This window comes from Microcebus murinus, chromosome X (assembly GCF_040939455.1).
Source record: "Microcebus murinus isolate Inina chromosome X, M.murinus_Inina_mat1.0, whole genome shotgun sequence".
NCBI classification, from domain to species: Eukaryota; Metazoa; Chordata; class Mammalia; order Primates; family Cheirogaleidae; genus Microcebus; species Microcebus murinus.
Genome location: NC_134136.1, coordinates 87,921,973 through 87,935,075, shown reverse-complemented (window position 1 = coordinate 87,935,075; position 13,103 = coordinate 87,921,973). Strand labels below are relative to the sequence as shown.

General features: G+C 39.9%; 1 protein-coding gene across 1 annotated transcript in view; it reads right to left on the bottom strand.

Moving 5' to 3' along the window:
• LOC105882445 (glia maturation factor beta) overlaps positions 1-13,103 on the bottom strand; it is a 902,793-nt gene that overhangs the window by 859,324 nt on the left and 30,366 nt on the right. The gene's annotated exons all lie outside the window — the stretch shown is intronic.

Below are 13,103 nucleotides of genomic sequence, written 5' to 3'. Positions count from 1 at the left end.
CATATATTATAGAAATATGATTGGACAAAAAGGGTATGATCTAATACTAATAGATGGAATGGGGAAACCCAGCAAGGCCTGTCTGTCTAGATTTTTCTTGGATTTTGAACATGCATTCCTTCATTCAAGGTATGGGGCAAGACCCTCTCTGGAATGGGGGGTCTTATGACCTACAGTCAAACAAGATAGGTCAGATAATTTCTTCATGACCAGTTTTTACACAGAAAGGCAGAAGGACAGTTAGAGTAGTATTTATAGGTATTATGGTTGGTTTTAGAGAAAAGGTGTTCTGGTTTCTGTGATCTGCCTTGGGGAAGAGGGATTGTAGTTTCTATGGCTAGCTTCAGGGGAGAATGGGACTGAGAAATATGAGGGCAGGAGAAAGTCAGAGAAAAATTTTTGCTTCTGAGGCCTTCATTATGGGGTGTTGTTTTCTGAGTCCCAACAATATCCAAAAGGATTGAAAGCAGGATCTCAAAGAGATATTTGCACATACATGCTCATAGTAGCATTATTGACAATAGCCAAGAAATAGAAGTAGCCCAAAACAAATGTCCATCAACAGAGGAAATGATAAACAAAATGTGGTCTATCTAATACCATTCAGCCTTAATAAAAAGAAAGAAATTCTGACACATGCTACAACCCAGATGAAACTTAAGGACATTGTGCTAAGTGAAATGAACCATTCACAAAAGGACAAATACTGTATGATTCCACTTATACGAGGTACCTGGAACCATCAACTTCAAAAAGACAGAAAGTAGAATGGTGGTTGCCAGGGGCTGGGGGAGGGAGGAATGAGGAATTGTTTAATGGGTACAGAGTTTCAGTTGCTGAAAAAGTTCTAGAGATCTGTTGTGCAACAATGTGAGGGTACTTACTACTACTGAACTATACCATTAAAAATGGTTATAAGGTAAGAAAGCACATAACATAAAAGTTACCAATTAAAAATAAAATTGTTATCCTACCACTCTGGGAGGCTGAGGCGGGAAGATCACTTGAGGTCAGGAGTTCAAGACCAGCCTGAAGAAGAGTAAGACCCCGTATCTGCTAAAAACAGCAAAATTAGCTGGGCATGGTGGCACATGCCTGTAGTCCCAGCCACTTAGGAGGCAGAGGCAAAAGGATTGCTTGAGCCCAGGAGTTTGAGGTTGCTGTGAGCTAGGTTGATGCCATGGCACTCTAGCCCAGGCAACAGAGTGAGACTCTGTCTCAAAATAAATAAGTAAATAAATGAAATAAAAAATAAAATTGTTTTTTAAAAAAGAATCTAGAAGGAAAAATTCCAAAATGATTATGGTGACTATGGAAGTAGAATGTTGGATGGTTTTTTTCTTCTTTTTATCTGTGCTTTGATGGTGTCTTTGCCTTCTAGTTTTTAGTTTTAGTTTTTAAACTAAAAAATGTTAATTTCCTGTGATTTTAAAAGAAATGGGGGCTGGCTGGGTCAGAAAAAATAATTATCTTAACACTTTTAGAAAAGGATTAAGTCTAAGTAGGATGAAGGAAATGATAAAGCAAAAAATAAATATATTAGAAAACAGATATATATATATATATATATATATATAGCATTATTTATAAACCCAAGAGCAAGTTTCTTGAAAAAAATGTAAAAAGAACACCTTTGTCAAACATAATCAATAAAAGGGGAAGAAGAAAATGTCCATTAAATAAATTATGAGTGTTAAAATAGACATAACAGCTTTTGGGAATAAAAAACCCTGAAACTGCAAGAAATAACTAGGCAGACACAACTGCAATATATTTGAAAATCTAGATCAAGTTTGGCAAACTTTATCGGTAAAGAACCAGATAATAAATAGTTTCAGCTTTGTGGGCCATACAGTCTCTGTAGCAACCACTCAACCTCTGCCATTATGAAAGGACATCACTGTGTTCCAATAAAACTTTATTTACAAAAGCTAGCAGTGGGCCAGATCTGGCCCACAGGTCATAGTTTGCAGGCTAAGTGATAGAGACTGAGTCTCTTTTCCCTCAGGTTTTCTTTTCCCCTAAAATTTGGCCTCCCCCATCACGTGACACCCCTCACCAAGGCAATTAAGAACTAGAACTACTGTGTTGTTTTTTTTTCCCCTGGGCCACTAACATCCTCATCTACAGCATTCCTAATTAGATACCACTAAACAAACACATGCTGATTTTGGAGCCTAAGAATCCACAGGCATCCCCCTTCAACATTTGATATTTTATACTAAAAAACTAAAGGTCAATAATCCTAGAGGGCAAATAGAGGAAAAGTAAGAACTACATCTTGGCCTACCAGTACTCACACTCAATTTGCAGGAAATATCTCAGGTCCATTCCTTAAGGTAAGGAAAACTACAGACAATGTCATCCCAAAAGCTTTTGAACGTGGGAACCAAGGCTCTACATCTTGGAGAAAGTACTAATCAGAAAAAGAGACTATAGCCAAGGCTCGGAGGGCACACAAATATGAAAACCAGGGCTTCCCTTTCATGCAAAGTGTATCCAGTGTAGCTACCCCAATTAGGGTTGCTCCCCTTTTAGTCCCATTTAAAAAAAAAAAAAAGGTCAACAATAAGTAAACAATCCAAAAAGTCCCATAACTATTGAAGAAAGGGGGGGGGGTGAGTCATAAAACTTCAAAAAGAACCATGGGCCCTGATGATTTTAAAAGTCTGGGGCAAACTTCCAAGGCCTAGATAATTCCATGTCAACAATTTAGAAGTTTGAAAATAAAAACATGAAAAATTATTAATTCTAAAAAGCTTAAACAGCCTGTGCGTGGTGGCTCATGCCTATAATCCTAGCACTCTGGGAGGCCGAGGTAGGAGGATCGCTCAAGGTCAGGAGTTGGAAACCAGCCTGAGCGAGAGCGAGAGCGAGACCCCATCTCTACTAAAAATAAAAAGAAATTAGTTGGACAACTAAAAATATGTAGAAAAAATTAGCCGGGCATGGTGGCGCATGCCTGGAGTCCCAGCTACTCGGGAGGCTGAGGCAGGAGGATTGCTTGAGCCCAGGAGTTTGAGGTTGCTGTGAGCTAGGCTGACGGCACGGCACTCACTCTAGCCTGGGCAACAAACAGAGTGAGATTCTGTCTCAAAAAAAAAAAAAAAAAAGCTTAAACACGGCTTGAGGTTAGCATTTGAGAACTGAACTAAAGAGTTAAATGTAAAAAGCCATCAAAGACAATGATTAGTTCATTAACAACAATTGAATGGGAGAGGGTTTCCTGGAAGCGTTTTTCTCACTTAACTAGTGAGTGTAAATCACGCTAATTCGTCTGGAAAGCAATTTGGCAAATGTATCAAGGACTTTAAAAATGTTTATATGTGTTGATACCTGTGGAGGAGGGAGCGCTGCTTCTTTAGTGGAGGCGACTGCAGGCTAAGGCTCAGGCAGCTGAGAAAGGGGCGCCTCCCAGCTGTTACTGGTGTGACCCTCCGGCCCCAGGAGGACGTTTCTGAAAGTGCTGACAGAAGGTGCGGGCTGCCACCGGCCGCTGCTGCCAGGGTAAAGCGCCACCGCGTCCTGACAGGAAAAAACGAGCCAATCCGGATGAAGCGCCTTCTCCCGTCCTGTCTTCCGGCTCCAGTGCCCCCTACTGGCAGCACATACAGGAAGCAAGCGCGCAAAGGAAAAAACGTGTTTTGCCGAGTCCCATTTTCACACAAATAGAGCACAGCAGAAAGCTGGGTATTTAGAGCTGTCTGATTATCGCTGAAAAACTGGCAACACCTGAAACGTCTTTATAAAATTCTCCTCAAGTGTAAAAAATATGCCGGATATTTAAAAAACCAGAGCCTTGATTCCAAAAATCTTCTTAAAGGATGAAGCTAAAAAACTAGCATCAGATGTTCCTTGAAGAGTGATTTCTGGAAGCACACAGGATTTTACTTGATTAACATTATTACTTTATTACTTGTGTTAATCATCATTTTGTCATAGGTCTAGCTTGGGAGTTTTGAGGACAAGGAAGTAGTTTTAGAATAGTTTTATTTCTCCTCATTTTTTTCTATACAAAATGCATGATAGAGTATTACTTCTACAAACCAGCAATTCTTGTGGCCAGTTATAAGAATTTAAAACTAAGAGAACCTACATTATAGATTATCTGTCATGTAACCTGACATAAACCAAAAAACCTTGGGGCAGCTCCCAGATATAGTTACAAATTGAAAGCAATAGGATAATGTTGACATCATCCTATTATGATCATCTGGTCTGAGCTGAACCTAAAGGACAAAGGGTACACACAATTTGTTGAGAAGAACATTTATTATGAGGGCAGGCTTCTTGTGTGCTAATTCACTTTTCATAGAGGATGTGTAAAATCTAAGAGCACTTACCTACTTACTGGTTAAAGAACAAGAATAATGTTCTTCTGTTTACAGAAGGAAACTTGTTTGACTTTACCATGAACATACTATGGTATGTTTACCATAGCATGCCTTGGCATAGTAAAAAACAGGCTTTTAAACTTGATCTCTCCATCAAGAAAAACAAAACAAAAGAGCTGGTTTGCCTTATTGAGTAATGAATCTGAGACTCCTCGGAAATGATCTAATGTGGTGTGTTTGCCCCACTTGGAGAATGTTTCAAAGAGATGTCAAGTTTTCATCTAGTTTTTCTTTTCTTTTAGCTTCCCATGTTATAAATTTGTCCCACGAGACAACCACCCTGAAACTTAACATCCAGCAACTCTTATAAAGACAGGTCCCTATCTGATGGGGTAAATTTAGGGTCCAGAGAATGCAAAAAAGCATATGTTTGACCATCCAGAATTCTGGGTGTGTGACCTAGAGAAAGTCTTAGTCTTTGAATACAAGAAATTATGTATAAGTGCTGTTCATTGCAGCACTATTAGTAAAGGGGGAATTTGGAAGCAATCTGAATGTACAATCATAGAAAAGGAATTAATACAGGGTATTATATCCACATGATAGACTACATACAGAAGTGTAAAGGATTAAACAAAATATGTATACATGTAAAAACTGCATTTGTGTATATATTGTACATATATGGATATACACATATAGATGTATCATACATCTATTTGTATGTCAAAAATATGATGAGTAAAAGAGCAAGATGTTCCATGTATACAATGTGAGTCCACACTACACCACACCACACTCAGGCTAAAGAGTAGGGGATTGAGACCAGGTAATGGTTAAACGGAACTTTAGCCAAATACAATTTTTTTTTCCTTTTAAAACAGTGGTTGGAAACAAATATTACAAAATAGTAACAGTTGTTAGCTTTATGGTGAAATGTACTTTGTATCCTCCTTTTTAGCTTTCTGCAAACTTTAAATTTCTTACCAAAAAAAAAAAAAAAAACAAACCTCACACTAGCTATAAGATTTCAAAGACATGTTGCTGTCTCTATCCATTTTCTTCCTTGTTACCTGAGCAGTAGCAAGGGCAGAAATATGTTCCTTTAAGTATCTGATGACTTCTGAACATGCCAGAGTTTCAGCAATTTCAGCCAAGGCAATGAAGTTTGAGCTGTTCCACAGACAGAGTGTAAAACATACACACCACAAAAGGCCAAGTAGTTCAAATCTCAGCAAAGTTCCAAGGGAGAGAATGGAAGAAAGTCACTTCTGCCATATTTTCTTGGCCAAAGGAAGTCACAAGGCCAGACCAAAGTCAAGGTAAGGGAAAATAAACCATACTTCTTTATTAGAGGAACTTCAAACTCACACTTCAAAACTTAGGGAAGGTGGGGGTGGTGTTATTAAAGATTTAGAAAGATTTTTCAATCCATCTACTACACTATGGCTTCTTGTGGACCACCAAATTAACAAAAAGTTTCAATGCTCTAATGGTTATGCTTTATATGCTACAGAATATAAATGATAAGATGAAATATCACATATCAAAAGAAAACCTTACTAGGTTTTCCCTCTAATAGAGTGTTTTTGGTTTTCAGACTTTGTTTTATGTACTGCCCAAGCACATTTAAACAGCCTTTATCCTCTGACACTAATAGGTATGTTTCTATGCAGCTCACAAATCATCACACCCAAAATTATTTTCTTGATACTAATGGACAACTAATAGATGCTGACAATCTGAAATTGTCTCCAAAGTCACCTTTACAATAGGAAAGATTGCACAGTAAAATAGAGCCTGCAGGCTGGTGTAATTTACCTGTGCCAAACCATATCTCCAAAATAGCTTATTAAATCATTCCACTGAATGTTGTAAATCTAAATGGAAAAAGTGCAAATCAATAGAAAAACACAGTCAAGCACTTTACTACCTATGATTATCATGACCCTCTGGAAGGATGAAGATTGATGTTACAAAGAAATTCCAAAACATGAAGACTTGTAAAGATTAACTGGCTCTGGTTTGCATTATTCGTAGCAATTCATTTTATTTTTGCTGTCACTAACCTCTCTGCTTATTAACCTTTTTTTGCTTAAATCGTAGTATCAGTATATACTTATTCCTTGTGTCCCTCTTGCTATGCAGAAGAATTTGGAAGCCAAAGAAGTTTGAAGATCTGTCAATCCCTATTTGCTTACAAAGGAAATTGCATAAAGGTGCAGCACTGGGTTTTCTGACTTTCAGAAGTATGAACTCAGAGGAACCTTGGCCTGTCTTAAGCATGAAAAAAGTATTGGAGTATGGGGCTGAGTAGACTTTCAGCTCTGGAAAATGGGTCTTCATGGTGTGTTTCCTTGGGTTTTAGGCATAGCTAATTTCTAGTGCCCCCTTTTGTAAAAACTGAGATATAATTCACACACCATAAAATTCACTTTTTGAAAGCATGCAATTCAGTGTTTTTTAGTATATTCACAGAGTGGTGCAATGATCATTACTATCTCATTCCAGAAATTTCCATCACCCTAAAAAGAAATCTCATACCTAACAGCAGTTAGTCCCAATTTTCTCCTCTCCCTATCCTCTGGCAACCACTAATCTACTTCCTGGCCCTATGGATTTGTATATTCTGGGCATTTCATATAACTGGAATCATACAGTAGATGGCCTTTTGTTTCTGGCTTCTCCAAGATCCCTTTCAATGAGTGAAAGAACATATGAACCCGATGTTACCAACTTTTGGGTTGGTCTTGTTCTTTTTCTACCTGCGCAGAAGCCTGTTACAGCCTGGCAACCCATCTCCACTAAAGCTCAAAAGCAGAAATCCAGCTCCTCAAGCATGAAGTGAATGGCTGACATTTGGGCAGAGATGAAGGGGAGGTTTACAGAACATGTCACCCAACAACAATGTCCCCATACCCCTTTGAATCTTTCTTTTTTTATGAAACATATCCTTCATTGCTTTTCTTTTCCTTTCCTCCTCAGAAATCTCCAACACCCCCTTGAGTCACAGCTCAACCTCCTCCCCAGATGCTTCTCCAAACACTTCCTTTGAGTGCCTCACTTGACAAAAGTAGGCACAGGCCTGTTGTGGGCCAGACTATGCCCCACACTGGTCCTCAAGGTCCTCCTGGGAGCCCTTATTTATCTTATCCCACACCCATTCCAGAGCAAGAGCCCATTTGGGTTTGTGGGGCCTGAAGTCTCTATAACTGAGGAGGATCTCTTTAAGAAACAGAATACAAAATTATGCCTACAAAATTGAGGACTTGTAAGAGGGGCACTAGAGCAAGTGAGTGAGGAACTCTGAAGTTTCAGCCTCACCAGCTCTAAGGTAATTCTGCTCCTCTTCCAAGGTCAATACCATGCATTGTTGGAGCATCTGAGTAATGCAAATGTCTCCTGGCCTGACCATTCTCTTGTAGGTAGACCAAAGGCCCCCAAAGATGTCCACATCCCAATCCCCAAGATATGTGAATGTGTTACCTTACATGGCAAAAAGAACTTTGCAGATGTGATTAAGGCCCTAGAGATGGGGAGATTATCTGCATGGAACCAGTGTAATCATATGAGTCTTTGTAAGTGGAGACCCTTTCCTGGCTGTGACCAGAGAGCCATAGAGACAGCAGCATGAGAAGGACTTGGCCCAAAGCTGCTGGCTTTAAAGATGGAGAAGGGGGCTACTAGCCAAAGAAAGCAGGAAGCCTATAGAGGCATGAAATACCAAGGGAACAGGTTCTCCCCTAGAGCCTCCAGAGGGAATGCAGCCCTCTGACACCTTGCTCTTAGCCCAGTGATATCTGCATTGGACTTCTGATGTTCAGAACTATAAGCTAATAAATTTGTGTTGCCTTAAGTCACTAAATTTGTGGTAATCTGTTACAGCAGCAGTAGAAAATTAATATAGACTCTAACATGTGAAAGTGTTGTAATTTAGGCTTAAGTGGAAAAGATGCTTATCCCCTTACCCGACTGCCCTAGCAGGAACCAAACCCCTTTAAAAAGGCCCTTCCATTTTTTTTCTGTTGAGTCATCACAAACCAGTTGGCTAGCTGTAGTCACCATGCAGTCTGCCAAGTTCTTCCTCTCTGTCTCAGGAACTCAGAGGAGGAAGAGGGGGAGGAGGAGGAGGGGAGGAGGAGGAAAATAGTGGAGGGCTGATTTGGAAGCTCCCTGAAGGAGACTCGCCTTCCTCGGAGTGCTAATGGGACCGTCAGGGGAGTACTGGACTGTGGGCTGCCTCCAGATGGTCCCAAGCTTGAAACCTCATGGAGCCAGAGAAGTGTGAAGCTCATGTCACCTCTGTCATCTGGGCCCACAGACAACTCTGCTAGAGTCTCCAAACACACTCGTGAGGTTTCATCAGCTTCTGGCCTCTGCCTTTGCCCACAGGCCTGGGAAGTCCCTCAGGAAACATCACTCGGGGCCTCTACCGCTGGGGACTTGAGCCATCCATGGAGGCAGATAGGGAAGAGATTCCAGGCCACCCTCCACATTTTCCTCCTTCTCCTCCTCTGCACTCACCTCCCCCAATGCCTCTTCTCCCAGAAACCAGCTGGAAACGATCCCCCTGTGTTTCAACATGTGAAGACAGAGAGGAAGTGGTTGTCCAGGCCAGCAGTGTCTGGGCCCTGCTTGGCCAACCAAAATGCTTTGAGAACCAGGGCAAGGGACAGCAGAGGGAATTAACTATTAATTAAACAATAATGCAAATGTTGACTTTTCTGATTTAAAAATGAAACACAGATAAATAAAAATTAAAGAAAATAAAGGTAAAAATTAATAAAAAATTAAATAGCTATAGATAAAACCAATGTTCCAGAGTCCCCATCCCAGTCCCCACCCCACACCCAGCTGTAACTGCTGTTATAATTTGGTAGCTGTCTGTTCACACACATTGTGTATATATGTATGTGTGTATGTGTCTAGACACACCCATACACACACACACACACACACACACACATACATACACACACGGGTCCATTCCGGGTCTACTTCTGCTGTTTGTCTTTTTCTGCACCATATTTCGATGAATACAACTTTACAATATATTGACATCTGTGGAAGACAACCCTCCGTACTTTCTTTAAAAATTATTTTTTTTAGTGGCTCTACCACGTTTATACTCTCATATGAATAAATAGCTCTCTTTGTCTTTATCATGCTTTTTGCTGTGGACAGATCTGTCTCCTGCTTGCAGGAAAGTCAGTAGAAAATTTGTCACAGAGAATCACACAACACCAAGCCCAGAAATGATACTATACCAACTCAGTTCTCAAGTCCTAGTGTTGAGGGCCCAGAAGCCCAGGCATGCTGGCTGCTGTCACAATGGCCTCTGCAGCATTGAATACAGCACGCTGAGAGGTGACTTGAGTTTGAAGGCTATTGTGACTGGCGAGCTCTGAAGCTGGTGCTTGGGAAGGTGGCCAGGGCCACAGTGGAGGGTCCCTGAGAGCCTGAAGTGCTGGGAAAGACTCTCGCTCTTGACTCAGTTTGTTTGAGGATAAAGTGTAAGTCCAAAGTTGTTCATAATCAACATTTTAAAGATATTTTTTGGCCCTGTCTTTTGCATTTAGAGTTCTTTATTAGAAGTCTGATGTTCTTCTCAGGCCATATGCTCTCTCCCCTGGTGACCTCAGCCAACCTCAGCCAATCTCAATTTACCACCTGTGTCTGGTGACTTTGCAAATTCTATTTCCCTCCTAGTTATTCTTCCTGAGGTATGGCTTCCATCTCATGTAAGTCTCAAAGTATGCTCCCTGTCTCCATCCCCATTTTTGTTGAGCCCACTATCTCCCCACTGGTCTACAGGGTATTCCTAAATTTGCCAAACATAGGAAAAATGGGAGATTGTAGCTAAATGTAGCTTTATTTATAAAATATTCATTACAAAATTTTTCCTTTGTATGGACACTTTTGGGACACCCTGTACTTTCTTCTTATCTCTTTCTAATCCATCTCTGCACTGCAGCCCAGTGACATGCAGAAAACACAAACCTAACTGTGCCAAGCATTGCCATTTGATTCATTGTCCCCGGAGATAATGTGCAGACCCTTAATGGGGTCTACATGAACCCCAGCCCTTTGCCTCTCTGACTTCCTAACTTTTCTCCAGCTACACTGGCCTCCTCTTCCTCCAGCAATGTCAAGAACACTTCTGCCTCAGCTGTTCCCTCAGCCTGAGCACTCTTCCTCCAGCTATCTGCATGTCACACTCCCTTATACTTCAGGTTTTTGCTTGGAGGTCACCTTATCAAGGAGTAAGGCATCTCCATAGAACTATAACCACTTTACCTAAAATATTAATTTTGACCTTGGGAATAGGGTCTATTAACTACTAACTAATAAATGCAGTAGCATTCAGAATAGTTAGATGGTAACTATTAACTTCAGTAAGACTAATAAAAAGGTAAAATAGTTTGATGATAAAAATACAAGATTCATCTATAAATGTCCATTTAGATAGATCATGCTGGTCCACAGAAATCAGTAACAATGAGCACACCAGTGCTTTGAAATTACTTCAAATAAGGAACTTGAGTTATTTCTGCTGGGCTAAAGAGATCTAGTCTCCAGTGCTCTTTGAATGTAGCCATAATTACTCTGGCCATTTAGCACATCTTCTATTTTACAGTTCTTATTACACTCTCATGCAACAAAGGATTTGGATGCCAAAACTAAGATATTTTCTTAAACATCTATAAAACTCTTGAAAATGTGTTTGGTAAAATGTGTTGTAATTGAATCTTGGATGAACTTAACTAACTTAACTTTCTTCTTTTGCAATCAGCCGTCAAATTTCAGAATTACAAAAAAATAAAGCCAGCTTAGATCTAGCTATGAAAATAAGCCTTAAACTAAGAACTGCCTATTCCTTTAATACCAGAATCAAGCAAATGGCCAAGCAGATGGTAGTTTAAAACAGTAAGAATTCTGGGGGACATGTGGGAAGGGTGAGGAAGATGGAGAAAGTGGGAAGATGGCAGAAAAACGATTCCAAACAAACCCCTATTCTTCCCTCTAACCTCTGACCCATGAAACTTGACTATTGTCTTGCTTCAACTTGGGAAAAATTGGGGGGAGATAGCTTTCGGATCAAGGGATCCCAGTTTGAATTCTCTTCTGGCTTCTAACGAATCTGAATTCAAATTCCTTGATTTATGTAAGATATTTAATATAATACCTTCCTTATGCAGCTGTCCCGAGAACAAATGGAAAACCATACAGAAAGTATGACACAAAGGACTAGCTACGTCTGCTGAATCCTGTTTCTTGTCCCTGATTTTGTACATCCTAGCCCCTCCAAAAACATCCCATAACTTCCCTATTCAAAGTGAGGACCAAGGGCCAGCAGCATCGGCACACCCAGCAATCATTAGAAGTGCAGACTATTGGGCCTTGCCCAGACCTGCTGAGTTGGAACCCACATCCTAGCAAGACTGCACATCCTAGTGTGAGAAGCACTGCCCTTAGGAAAGGTCTCCTGATTTCCAACAACCTGAAGAGTCCACTACATGTGAACTCTTGCTCATTCACCCATTTACAGTAATTGTATTCCTTGTATGACAAAAGATGTCATGTGCGTGTGTGTTGACAACATGTCCATCTGGATAAGATGATCTCAGATGGCCTCCCAGTTGATGTGCCCAGCATCGTGCAAAGGGAGTGAGTGGGGCAGGCTAGGCACAATCTCCCGGGCCCTTGGGCCCTTGAGCACATTTTCTGGGAACTTGCATTCTGCTCATTGGTCAGATGTCCCACAATTTATACCAGAGGGAAAGCTGAAGGCAAGAAATGGCCATTGATAAATCCATATTGAATTTAGATGGACTCCGGGGAAGAGGGAGGCATTCTCTTTTGGCTGGAACTATGTAAAAACAAATATGCACTAAGCATTCATCCCAAATGAACATCTGGAATAATGTGGCTCAAGCATAAGATAAGCAGCAGCAGAATTAAAAGGTGTCTCTCCAATCACATTGCTTTAAGAAAAAAGATTTAATCAGTTTATTGAGGAGTTTCAACATGCCTTTAAATGACTACTGAAAACACTGATACAATGAATGTGATACTTTAAAACTACAAGATTTGGAAGTTTAGGAAAGTAATTTAAAAATAAACAAAAGGAGGATAATTTATAATTTTTATAAGGATTTAAAAAAATTATATACACGTTTTTATCTGAGGAACGATTTCAATTACTAGAAATATACAATCGAGGGATGGATATTTTGAAGACAAGTTATTATTTAAATCAACCTAAGCTGCATATAATTATCTTTGAAGAGAAGTTGTAATTAAGAAATGCTTTTAGGGGAAGAAAATAATTTTTCATTAGCAAATGAATTAATTGTAAACTCAAGGTATATAACTATATAAATGTTCTGAGAAAGTGTGTGTTCATTTCATTGGAGACATTTAAACAAGTAGATTCTTCTGAAGGAAATTTTTTTTTCTTTTTCAGGCCATGAATAATTTACTGATTAAACTTTTTCAACAATTCAGAGCACACTTCAAGTGCACCAGATTTAAACAGGCATTGCATACACCAAATGGAGACAAAACCTACCATAAACCCAAATGTCTCTCCAGATTATACGCCAAAACCCCACTCTAACTTAGCAACTACTAAGTGAACAGTACTGATTTTCACTGGTCAGTGTATGCACAAGTCACTTTGCTAGAACTACTTATAGATTTTTAAAAAATCCTCGTGGCCCTTGTTGTTCATGACCAATGGTCTTTGGAAGTTAAAGTCTACTGAGC